Here is a 10,276-nt window from a genome sequence, read left to right as displayed (position 1 = left end):
GAATGTTTAAACTAAAAGTACCTATACTTAGAACTAGGTGGTGTCCTTTTCGAGGTAAAATTATCCACGAGTGATAATGTTCAATATTCCACAACATTATTATATTCATCCTGTGGCTTTGTTCCTACAACATCCAGAAACGCTGCTGCCTTCTCTGGGCCCGAGCTCATTTGAAATGGACAGACACAAAGTGGAAAAGTGCTGTGGTCTGATGAGTCCACATTTCAAATTGTTTTTGGAAATCATGGACACGACGTCCATGATTTCCAAAAACAATGTGACATGAGAGGTCTTTTCCCTCTTACCAAAAAGAGGGAAAAGACCATCCAGATTGTTACCAGCGCAAAGTTCAAAAGCCAGCATCTGTGATGGTATGGGGGTGTGTTAGTGCCCATGGCATAGGCAACTTACACATCTGTGATGGCACCATCAATGCTGAAAGGTACATCCAGGTTTTGGAGCAACACATGCTGCCATCCAAGCAACGTATTTTTCAGGGACGTCCCTGCTTATTTCAGCAAGACAATGCCAAGACACATTCTGCACGTGTTACAACAGCGTGGCTTCGTAAAAGAGTGCAGGTACTAGACTGGCCTGCCTGCCTACTGAAGTCGTACATTAAGCAAGAATGGGAAAGAATTCCACTTCCAAAGCTTCAACAATTAGTGTCCTCAGTTCCCAAATGCTTATTGAGTGTTGTTAGAAGGAAAGGTGATGTAACACAGTGGGAAACATACCACTGTCCCAGCTTTTTTGAAACGTGTTGCAGGCATCCATTTCAAAATGAGCAAATATTTGCACAAAAACAACAAAGTCTATCAGTTTGAACATTAAATATCTTGTCTTTGTGGTGTATTCAGCTGAATATAGGTTGAAGAGGATTTGCAAATCATTGTATTCTGTTTTTATTTACATTTTACACAACATCCCAACTTCATTGGAATTGGGGTTGTATTTCTTGGTAAACTGAGAGTTGTTTGATGACTTATCTGCTTTTAGCACCATGAGATTAAGGACTGCATCATGAATTCTCAATTTACCAAAACTTTTGTTCTCTTTTCAGAATGATTGTCTCTCTGTTGTGCAACATTGTAAGCTGCAAGCTGTATTTTTCTTTATTATAGATAGTCTATCTTTTTATTATTATTTGTCATAATTAGTATTTGTTTATTATTTTTATTATTATTTACTCTGAACTTCTTTTTCATTGCACACAGTATGAATGATAAATGGACTGCATTTTTGTAGCACTTTTCCATCTGCATCAGTTGCTCAAAGTGCTTTACAATAATGTCTCACATTCACCCTGATGTGAGGGTGCTGCCATACAAGGCACTCACTCCACACCTGGAGCAACCAGGGGATTAAGCACCTTGCCAACGGGCCCTTATTGATTTTCCAGTCAGGCTGGGATTTGAACCGAGGATCCTCTGGTCCCTAAACCCAAGATATTTCATTCTTCATTCAACTTTGTCATCTCAATAATGCACTTTGTTTTTGATGCTATCCTGTTTTTTTTCTGTTTCAATTTCAGTTTATTTTCATTTATATAGCGCCAAATCACAACAGAGTTGCCTCAAAGCGCTTCACACAGGTAAGGTCTAATGTTACCAACCCCCAGAGCAACAGTGGTAAGGAAAAACTCCCTCTGAGGAAGAAACCTCAAGTAGACCAGACTCAAAGGGTGACCCTCTGCTTGGGCCATGATGCAAACATAAATTACAGAACAATTCACTGACAAATGTACAAGAAATGTTATTGGCACACAGGACAGCAGAATCGCCAACATGAATACAACTCCCATCTCTGGATGGAGCTTCACCTTAAACAGAGAGAAAAAAACAGAATCGGGCATCAGAAAGACAAAAAAATACTGTATAATTTTCCAGCATTAAACAACAAGAAAAACAGAGAAATACTAAAGTGATCGCCGGCCACTAGCCCTAAACTTCACTAAAAGACCCAGAATTTAGTGATGTGCAGCACCTTTTTAAGCGTCTGTGCCCAAACAAGGCAACAGGGCCTGACAAGCTGCCAGCTTTTCTATTAAAAGCTGCGCAGAGGAGCGGGCATCTGCCTGGACTCCTCTATTTCAACGGTCCCTGGATACGCAGAAAGTACCCGCTCTATGGAAAGTGTCACATATAGCACCAATTCCCAAAAGACCTGGTACTACTGCAAATAACGACCTGCGCCACGTGGCTCTAACATCTAATGTTATGAAGTGCTTTGAGAGGTATGTTGTCACTCTGCTGGAGACGGAGGTGGCACCACAACTTGACACTTTTCAGTTTGCCTATAGAAAGAACAGGAGCACTGAAGATGCAATTCTAAGCATGGTTCACTTAAGCAGTTCACTCAGTGGTGTGAGAGGAACTGTCTGCTACTAAATACCAAGAAGACTCAGGAAATGGTGCTGGATCCAAGAAACATCTGCCAGCATGACCCTGTCACAATAAGAACACCACCATCCAGCAGGTGTCTACCTACAAGTACCTGGGGATCCAGGTGGATAGCACCCTCTCTTGGAAGCCTCATGTGGACTTTCTGTGCTCCCGCCTGCAGCAGAGGCTTTATTTTTTAAGAAGGCTGAGGCTGTATGGGGTGAGCACAAGCATTTTACTTGTTTTTTACCGAGCCATGGTGGAGAGTCTGCTCAGGTACGGGCTCATAGCCTGGTTTGGGAATATAACAGCTCAATCAAAAAACAAGTTAGCAAACATTCACAAGACAGCAATGAAAATTATTGGACTCAAACAACATCCCACAATCCAACACATTTATGAAGAAGCAGTAATGAGGCGGGCCAAGATCATCTCCACCGACCCAGATCACCTGCTGTTCCCTGAATATGTGCTGCTGCCATCAGGGAGGAGACTGAGTGCCGCAGTGCAGGAACAACAGGCTGAAACTCTCCTTTGTACCAGCCTCTATCAAACTCTTAAACACAAAAGCACATTAGCACTTTACTCGCCTAAAAACTGTTTTTGTGTTATTTGTGTTTGTCTTTGTCAATGCAACTGTGTAGTACTTTGCCCAAGACAAACTGCCCCTTGGGGACAATAAGGTTCATTCAATCAATCAATCAATCAATTTAGGTAAAGTTGAGGCCGCAGCACTCTCCAATTACTGATAAATGAATTAAAAGAGTAAAAAGCGTAAAACAAAACTGTACCAGTATGCTAGCCATATGAAAGGGAAAATAAGTGCATCTTAAGTCTGGACTTGAAAGTCTCCACAGAATCTGATTGTTTTATTGACGCAGGGAGATCATTCCACAGAACAGGGACACGATAAGAGAAAGCTCTGTGACCCGCAGACTTCTTATTCACCTTAGGGACACAAAGTAGTCCTGCACCCTGAGAACATAAAGCCCGGGCTGGTACGTAAGGTTTAATTAGGTCAGCTAGGTAGGGAGGTGCCAGTCCATGCATAATTTTATAGGTTAGTAGCAGAACCTTAAAATCTGATCTCACTGGGACAGGAAGCCAGTGAAGGGACGCCAAAATGGGTGTAATATGGTTGTTAATTCTGCTTCGTGTCAAAAGTCTGGCTGCAGCATTTTGAACCAATTGGAGAGCCCTAATGCTAGACTGCGGTAAACCAGAAAATAGAACATTGCAGTAGTCCAATCTAGAAGAGATAAATGCATGGATCAGGGTCTCAGCATCAGCCATAGACAGGATGGGACGAATCGTCGCTATATTTCGCAGGTGGAAGAAAGCAGTCCTAGTAATATTTCTAATGTGGAGGCCAAAGGACAATGAAGGATCAAAAATTACCCCAAGGTTCCTCACTTTGTCAGTGAGATGTATGACACACGAGCCGAGGCTGAGCGTTAACTGGTCAAATTGATGCCGATGTCTCACTGGACCAAGAACCATCGTTTCGGTCTTATCAGTGTTTAAAAGTAGGAAGTTTCTAGACATCCAACTTCTCACTGCTGCAAGGCAATCTTCTAAGGATTTTATGTGAACGAGATTACCGGCAATTATCGGCATGTATAACTGAGTATCATCTGCATAGCAGTGAAAGGTAATCCCAAAACGCTGGAATATGTGCCCAAAGGGAGCTATATAAAGGGAGAAAAGCAGGGGACCTAAGACAGACCCCTATGGAACCCCAAATTTCATGTCACTAAGGTTAGAAGTAGTGTTACTGTACAAAACACAGTGAGAACGACTGGTCAAGTATGACGTCAGCCATGCAAGGCCACTGCCAGTAATCCCAAAATGATTTTGCAGCCTATCAAGTAGAATATGATGATCCACTGTATCAAATACAGCACTGAGATCTAACAGCAACAGAACCGTAGTGGTGTCTGAATCCATTGTCAGCAGAAGATGATTCACCACTTTAGTGAGAGCCGACCTTACTTGAGTGAAGCACCTTGATCAAATCAAATCAAATTAGTTTTATTTATATAGCGCCAAATCACAACAACAGTTGCCCCAAGGTGCTTTATATTGTAAGGCAAAGCCATACAATAACTACAGAAAAACCCCAGCAGTCAAAACGACCCCCTATGAGCAGGCACTTGGAGACAGTGGGAAGGAAAAACTCCCTTTTAACAGGAAGAAACCTCCAGCAGAACCAGGCTCAGGGAGGGGCAGTCTTCTGCTGGGACTGGTTGGGGCTGAGGGGAGAGAACCAGGAAAAAGACATGCTGTGGAGGGGAGCAGAGATCAATCACTAATGATTAAATGCAGAGTGGTGCATACAGAGCAAAAAGAGAAAGAAACACAGTGCATCATGGGAACCCCCCAGCAGTCTAAGTCTATAGCAGCATAACTAAGGGATGGTTCAGGGTCACCTGATCCAGCCCTAACTATAAGCTTTAGCAAAAAGGAAAGTTTTAAGCCTAATCTTAAAAGTAGAGAGGGTGTCTGTCTCCCTGATCTGAATTGGGAGCTGGTTCCACAGGAGAGGAGCCTGAAAGCTGAAGGCTCTGCCTCCCATTCTACTCTTACAAACCCGAGGAACTACAAGTAAGTCTGCAGTCTGAGAGCGAAGCGCTCTATTGGGGTGATATGGTACTATGAGGTCCCTAAGATAAGATGGGACCTGATTATTCAAAATCTTATAAGTAAGAAGAAGAATTTTAAATTCTATTCTAGAATTAACAGGAAGTCAATGAAGAGAGGCCAATATGGGTGAGATTGTTCTGTGGGCCGCCAGAAGAGGAGGTACTGCTGACCCACCACCAGAGGGCGCCCTGCCTGAAATGCGGGCTTCAGGCACGAGAGGGCGTTGCCGCCATGGACACAGCCGGGGGTGACAGCTGTCGCTCATTACCTCTTGACAGCTGTCACCCATCTACTCACCATCATCTCACTCCATAAAGACCAGACGTCATCTCCACCTCGTTGCCGAGATATCATACTTCATTGGAGGTAATATCCTCAGCCATTTGTGTTTCTAATAAGCTGTATATTGTGAGTGTTTGCAGGAGTACTGGTCCCTCTTCTTGTGGAGGCTGAGTGAGTGCAGGACGGCACTCTTTTCCTCTGAGGGATCACTGTAAATACCTCAGCATTCTGAGTGAGAGGTGGAGGTGGCATTCCCACCGTTGTTGTTACTGGGTGTACACACACCCACACTTGACTGTCTTTGTTCTTCGCCAGCAGTACCAGATCCGACAGTCGGGGACGGTGATCACCTGGGAATTCGGGACTTGGCGGCTCCAGTATTCACCAGGTTCTGGGGCGGCGGAAATCGTGTGGTTCCGGCTCTTCTTAGGACAGACGTCTTCTATCCTCGAGCCTGCCCACACATCACCTTTGTGTATTGACTGTTATGATATTCTGAGATTGTCTGTATGTTCGTTGTGCACATTCACAACATTAAATTGTTATATTTTGGCTCATCTATTGACCGTTCATTTGCGCCCCCTGTTGTGGGTCCGTGTCACTACACTTTCCCAACAGGATATCTCGGCCAGTGTCATGGACTCCGAGGGGCGTCACCCAGCTGTTGAACGACCAATGGGAGAGCAGGGAGCGCAGGCGTCTGCAGGAGACGTGATTGGTGAGCTGCAGCACATTCTCACCACCTTTACGGCTCGGTTGGATCAAATGACTGAGCAAAACATCCTCCTGAACCGCAGGGTGGAGGCTCTCTCCGCACAGATGGCGGCGAGCGCTCAGGGCGCTGCTGCAGCTCGTCCTCCTGCCGACCCTGTGCAGGATATAAACGTTCCAGTGGTGGTTCAACAACCCCTCCCACCATCCCCTCAAGCATACATAAGCCCTCCTGAGCCGTACGGAGGTTGTGTGGAGACGTGCGCGGATTTTCTTATGCAGTGTTCGCTCGTCTTCGCACAACGTCCCGTCATGTACGCGTCAGATGCTAGTAAAATAGCTTATGTGATTGCTCTGCTTCGGGGTAAAGCACGCGCCTGGGCTACGGCGCTCTGGGAACAGAACTCACGGTTGTTATCAGCATACACTGGGTTTGTGGGGGAGTTCAGAACAGTGTTTGATCACCCTAACAGAGAAGAGACCGCTTCAACCGTGCTGCTGTCAATGAGACAGGGACGCGAGAGCGCAGCCGCTTATGCAGTCAACTTCCGCATCGCGGCTGCGAGGTCCGGCTGGAATAACGTTGCGCTCCGCGCCGCCTTCATAAACGGACTGTCGTTGGTTCTGAAGGAGCAGCTGGTAGCTAAGGAGGAACCGCGGGATTTAGATGGGCTTATCGATCTCGTTATACGGTTAGACAGTCGGTTGGAGGAACGCCGTCGGGAGCGAGGCGAAGGACGTGACCGGATACGCGCCGCCCCTCTCCCTTCCGGGTTCGAAAAGGGGCCGCCCTCCCCACGCTCCACAGCCGCAGCGCTTTGTGGGGCAACAGCTCCCCCTGCTGACATTGTTAGGGAAACGCACAGGGCCAAAATGGGGAGGCTGATCCGTGGAGAGTGTTTTCTCTGCAGCTCAACTGAGCACACACAGAGAAACTGCCCCAAATGGCCAAAACGACAACACTCGCCCTTAGAGACTGGGCTAAGGGGGGGTCAAAACATTCAAGTGAGACACACACAAATTGCCACACGACTCCCAGTCACAATCCTGAGCAGGGATTTAACCCTTCAAGCCCGAGCACTGGTGGACACGGGGTCAGAAGGGAATCTGCTAGACAGCAGATGGGCAAGGGAGGTAGGGCTCCCTCTGGTGGCGCTTCCTTCGCCGTTGCAGGTGCGGGCACTAGATGGCACCCTCCTCCCTTTACTCACACACAAGACACAACCAGTAACTCTGGTGGTGTCTGGAAACCACCGGGAGGAGATTGAGTTTTTTGTAACTCCTTCTACCTCCCGCGTGATTTTGGGCATCCCATGGATGTTGAAGCACAATCCCCGGATTGATTGGCCGTCTGGGGTGGTGGTTCAGTGGAGCGAAACCTGCCATCGGGGGTGTTTAGGATCCTCGGTTCCTCCCGGTTCACAGGCTAAGGAGGAGGTCAAAGTCCCTCCCAATCTGACGGCAGTGACGGTTGAGTACCACGATCTTGCTGACGTCTTCAGTAAGGATCTGGCACTCACCCTTCCCCCGCACCGTCCGTACGATTGTGCCATTGATTTGGTTCCAGGCGCTGAGTTCCCGTCCAGCAGGCTGTACAACCTCTCACGACCTGAGCGCGAATCAATGGAGACCTACATCCGGGACTCATTAGCTGCCGGGCTGATCCGGAACTCCACCTCCCCGATGGGGGCAGGTTTCTTTTTTGTGGGCAAGAAAGATGGCGGACTTCGTCCATGTATTGATTACAGGGGGCTGAATGAGATTACGGTTCACAACCGATACCCGTTGCCATTGTTAGATTCCGTGTTCACCCCCCTGCATGGAGCCAAAATCGTTACTAAGCTGGATCTTAGAAATGCATATCACCTGGTTCGGATCCGGAAGGGAGACGAATGGAAGATGGCATTTAACACCCCATTAGGTCACTTTGAGTACCTGGTCATGCCGTTCGGCCTCACCAACGCCCCCGCGACGTTCCAAGCCTTGGTTAACGACGTCTTGCGGGACTTCCTGCACCGATTCGTCTTCGTATATCTGGACGATATTCTCATCTTTTCTCCGGATCCTGAGACCCATGTCCAGCATGTACGTCAGGTCCTGCAGCGGTTGTTAGAGAACCGACTGTTTGTGAAGGGCGAGAAGTGCGAGTTTCACCGCACGTCTTTGTCCTTCCTGGGGTTTATCATCTCCTCTAACTCCGTCGCCCCTGACCCGGCCAAGGTTGCGGCGGTGAGAGATTGGCCCCAACCAACAAGCCGTAGGAAGCTGCAACAGTTCCTCGGCTTCGCTAATTTCTATAGGAGGTTCATTAAGGGCTACAGTCAGGTAGTTAGCCCCCTGACAGCCCTGACCTCTCCAAAAGTCCCCTTCACCTGGTCGGATCGGTGCGAAGCCGCGTTCAAGGAGTTGAAACGACGGTTCTCTACTGCTCCAGTTTTGGTGCAGCCCGACCCTAGCCGCCAGTTCATGGTTGAAGTGGACGCCTCTGACTCAGGGATAGGAGCCGTGCTGTCCCAGAGCGGAGAGACCGATAAGGTACTTCACCCGTGTGCCTACTTTTCACGCAGCTTGACCCCGGCTGAACGGAACTATGACGTCGGCAATCGAGAACTCCTTGCGGTGAAAGAGGCTCTTGAGGAGTGGAGACACCTGTTGGAGGTAGCATCTGTGCCATTCACGGTTTTCACTGACCATCGGAACCTGGAGTATATCAGGACCGCCAAGCGGCTGAACCCCAGGCAAGCCCGCTGGTCACTGTTTTTCTTCCGGATCACCTATCGCCCCGGGACCAAGAACCAGAGGTCGGATGCCTTGTCTCGGGTACACGAAGAGGAGGTCAAAACTGCACTGTCGGATCCACCGGAGCCCATCCTGCCTGAGTCCACTATCGTGGCCACCCTCACATGGGACGTGGAGAAGACCGTCCAGGAGGCCCTGGCACGGAGCCCGGACCCAGGAACAGGTCCGAAGAACCGTCTGTACGTCCCACCAGAGGCCAGAGCTGCAGTCTTGGACTTCTGTCACGGTTCCAAGCTCTCCTGTCATCCAGGGGTGCGAAGGACCGTGGCAGTTGTCCGGCAGCGCTTCTGGTGGGCGTCTATGGAGGCAGACGTCCGGGAATATATCCAGGCCTGCACCACCTGTGCCAGGGGCAAGGCAGTACACACAAAGGCCCAAGGACTCCTCCAGCCGCTGCCGGTGCCTCATCGCCCCTGGTCCCACATCGGCCTGGATTTCGTCACGGGCCTCCCGCCGTCCCAGGGCAACACCACCATCTTCACGATAGTGGACCGTTTCTCCAAGGCGGCCCACTTCGTGGCCCTCCTGAAGCTCCCAACAGCCCAGGAGACAGCAGACCTCCTGGTCCACCACGTTGTCCGTCTGCATGGGATACCCTCCGACATCGTCTCAGATCGTGGTCCCCAGTTCTCCTCACACGTATGGAGGAGCTTCTGCAGGGAACTGGGGGCCACCGTGAGCATCTCGTCCAGGTACCATCCACAGACGAACGGACAGGCAGAGCGGGTCAACCAGGAACTGGAACAGACCCTCCGCTGCGTCACATCCACGCACCCGACGGCCTGGAGTAACCATCTGGCCTGGATCAAGTATGCGCATAACAGCCAGGTGTCTTCGGCCACCGGCCTCTCCCCATTTGAGGTGTGTTTGGGGTATCAGCCCCCGTTGTTTCCCGTGGTGGAGGGAGTGGTCGGTGTGCCCTCGGTCCAGGCCCACCTGCGGAAGTGCCGTCGGGTGTGGCGCTCCGCCCGCTCTGCCTTGTTGAAGGCCCGGACGAGGGCGAAGACCCATGCAGACCGCCGGCGATCCCCGGCCCCTGCATACCAGCCCGGGCAGGAGGTGTGGCTTTCCACGAAGGACATCCCCCTCCAGGTGGACTCCCCGAAACTCCAGGACAGGTACATTGGCCCCTTCAAGATCCTCAAAGTCCTCAGTCCTGCCGCAGTGAAGCTCCAACTCCCAGCTTCACTGCGGATCCATCTGGTTTTCCACGTGTCACGTATCAAACCTCATCACACATCACCCCTCTGTGCTCCCGGACCGGCGCCCCCTCCTGCTCGGATCATCGACGGGGGGCCGGCTTGGACAGTGCGCCGGCTCCTGGATGTCCGTCGGATGGGTCGGGGGTTCCAGTACTTGGAGGACTGGGAGGGGTATGGACCCGAAGAATGCTCCTGGGTGAAGAGGAGCTTCATCCTGGATCCGGCCCTCCTGGCCGACTTCTACCGCCGACACCC

The 10,276-nt window shown here is 49.9% G+C and overlaps 1 long non-coding RNA gene across 1 annotated transcript; it reads left to right on the top strand.

Annotated features, from left to right (window-relative positions):
• The first annotated feature begins 1,227 nt into the window (after positions 1–1,227).
• Positions 1,228–8,770, top strand: LOC117528171. Its single transcript, XR_004565689.1, has 3 exons — positions 1,228–1,433; positions 6,268–6,270; positions 8,759–8,770. It is a non-coding gene; the product is annotated as an uncharacterized LOC117528171 (long non-coding RNA).
• Positions 8,771–10,276: the final 1,506 nt, after the last annotated feature.

This window comes from Thalassophryne amazonica, chromosome 16 (assembly GCF_902500255.1).
Source record: "Thalassophryne amazonica chromosome 16, fThaAma1.1, whole genome shotgun sequence".
NCBI classification, from domain to species: Eukaryota; Metazoa; Chordata; class Actinopteri; order Batrachoidiformes; family Batrachoididae; genus Thalassophryne; species Thalassophryne amazonica.
This window is presented reverse-complemented; position numbering and strand designations above follow the sequence as displayed.